We start from the raw sequence: 2,826 nt of genomic DNA on the forward strand, positions 1-2,826 counted from the left end.
CAGCCGGCGCTTCTTTGTTTACATTCCCGAAAGATGCAGTCAAGATGGAAGAACTCGGATAACAGAGACTCTAACCAGGAGGACTTTTGACTTCGATACACAGACGCCTGTAGAGAACTGGGACAACACAGACTCTTACCAGGATTACTTTGATTTGGATGACAAAGACGCAGACGTGCTACCGTGAGTATGCAGCTTTGGCTTCCAAACATTTGATCGCTTGACCGTACGTGCGCGTCACGTACGTAACTTTGTTTAAATATATAAGCTTTATGAACCTTGGGTTAGGTGAACGGTCTTTTGGGCTGAGTGATTGTGTGTGTTGATCAGGTGTTTGAATTGTATTGGCGTGTTCTATGGAGCTAGGAGCTAGCAGAGGAGCTAGGAGCTAGCATAACAAACACGCAGGTGTTTTTATGCAGGATTAATTTGTGGCATATTAAATATACGCCTGGTTGTGTTGTGGCTAATAGAGTATATATATGTCTTGTGTTTATTTACTGTTGTAGTCATTCCCAGCTGAATATCAGGTCACCCCCGGCTCTCACAGCATCTTCCCTATCTGAATAGCTTCAACTCCCCACTAGTCCTTCACTCTCACTTTCCTCATCCACAAATCTTTCATCCTCGCTCAAATTAATGGGGAAATTGTCGCTTTCTCGGTCCGAATCTCTCTCACTTCATGCGGCCATCATTGTAAACAATAGGGAACTTTGCGTATATGTTCAACTGACAACGTCACGCTAGGGGCAAGCCTTTTTTTTTATCAGATACCAAAAGTTGCAATCTTTATCGTCGTTGTTCTATACTAAATCCTTTCAGCAAAAATATGGCAATATCGCGAAATTATCAAGTATGACACATAGAATAGATCTGCTATCCCCGTTTAAATAAAAAAAATTCATTTCAGTAGGCCTTTAATAAAAAATAATTAAAAACAACAAAAAAAAGATACCGATAATTTCCAATATTACATTGTAAAGTATTTATCGGCCGATAATATCGGCATGTCGATATTATCGGACATCTCTAGTTTTTAAGCCTTTTTAAAAAAAAAAGCATTCACAGTCTGCAGTGCCCTCAGGTGGTCAGGGAGAGCGTTCCACAGACTGGGCGGGGCGGAGCAGAAAGCCCGGTCTCTAACCACTAGCCCACTGAAAAAAAGAGACCTTTTTGCTCAATATGTTGAAAAATATTCTTAAATTAAGTAAATGTTCGTGCCAGTATCTTGACATAATGATATGCGCTCGGCATCTTTTTCAGCGTCTTTTTTTTTTTTCATGCTTGAAGTAAGAAATTATTACTTTAAAAAAGTAGTTTTATACTTGTGAGTGTTGATGACACAACAGTTGATATTCTAGTTTCAAGCATGTTTTACTCAATATAGCTCATCAAATCTCAGCAACAAGCTGTAATATCTTACTGACATCATTTAGGACCAAAACAAGTAAAACACTCTAACATAAAATCTGCTTAGTGAGAAGAATTATCTTATCAGACAGAAAATAAGCAAATATCACCCTTATTTGACATATTTCATCTTACTTAGATTGCACTTTTTGCAGTGAGTTTGCTGGTTATTATTTCACTACCAGGCTAACTCTACCTATTGCAGTTAGCTATACTATGACTAACATGACATGTTAGCAGATCAAGGAGCATTAAATAAGAGTATTCCTCTCCTACCTGCGGGCTACCAAACTAAATCCCAGCCTGGCCGAGACACAAAAGTGGTCAATGGTTAGTCGCTTCTTTGGCCGCCATTTTGAAGCGCCTGGCGGCCATGGCGGTGACTATGACGTCACGTCATTGGCCACGTCTCCTCCGCTCGGCGACTTTGGAGAGCCCCCTGGTGGTGGACATTGGCCACTGCGCGTCCAGGTTGAAGCGTCCTCTAGTGGCGGACACCGCATCGGTCCATGCATGGTACGTTATATTGTATCCATCCATTTTTCCTACCGCTTGTCCCCGTTATATTATATGAACCTAAATACAATTTTATATTTGGATAAAAGAATATTCAAGTTCATTCTGATTAAAATGGGTTATTTACACTGTTTACAAATGGAAATGTTGATAGTTTACAGTTATAAAGAATTAAAAAAGAATGACTGTGCATGTGAGCTGTGTGCTTGGTATTTTTTTATGTATTTTTTATCTATTTATCTGAGTAGCATGTGCTTATGTTTTTTTATGTGTCATTATGAATTTGCACTAAATTAGTTGGCTTGCAATTTCGTTGTACAATGTACAATGACAATTAGCATGCAGATATTATCGGCCGATAAATGCTTTAAAATGCAATGTCGGAAATTATCAGTATCGTTTTTTTATTATCGGTATCGTGTTTTTTTTATTTTTTATTATTTTATTAAATCCACATAAAAAACACAAGATACACTTACAATTAGTGCACCAACCAAAAAAACCTCCCTCCCCCATTTACACTCATTCACACAAAAGGGTTGTTTCTTTCTGTTATTAATATTCTGCTTCCTACATTATATATCAATATATATCAATACAGTCTGCAAGGGATACAGTCCGTAAGCACACATGATTGGTCCACTAATAGTACTAACTAGGGATGTCCGATAATGGCTTTTTGCCGATATCCGATATGCCGATATTGTCCAACTCTTTAATTACCGATACCGATATCAACCGATACCGATATCAACCGATATATACAGTCGTGGAATTAACACATTATTATGCCTAATTTGGACAACCATGTATGGTGAAGATAAGGTACTTTTTTTAAAAAAAAATGAATCAAATAAAATAAGATAAATAAATTGAAAACATTTTCTTGAATAAAAAAGA

The 2,826-nt window shown here is 37.7% G+C and overlaps 1 protein-coding gene across 1 annotated transcript in view; it reads right to left on the reverse strand.

Annotated features, from left to right (window-relative positions):
* The window catches only part of ccdc71 (coiled-coil domain containing 71), a 113,409-nt gene extending 111,589 nt beyond the window's left edge, over positions 1 to 1,820 (reverse strand). Inside the window, exon 1 of the mRNA XM_062037627.1 lies at positions 1,687 to 1,820. The gene's annotated coding sequence lies outside the window, so the exon portion shown is untranslated. The remainder of the gene's footprint in view (positions 1 to 1,686) is intronic.
* Between the last annotated feature and the right edge of the window lie 1,006 nt (positions 1,821 to 2,826).

Source organism: Entelurus aequoreus, linkage group LG26 (assembly GCF_033978785.1).
Source record: "Entelurus aequoreus isolate RoL-2023_Sb linkage group LG26, RoL_Eaeq_v1.1, whole genome shotgun sequence".
NCBI classification, from domain to species: Eukaryota; Metazoa; Chordata; class Actinopteri; order Syngnathiformes; family Syngnathidae; genus Entelurus; species Entelurus aequoreus.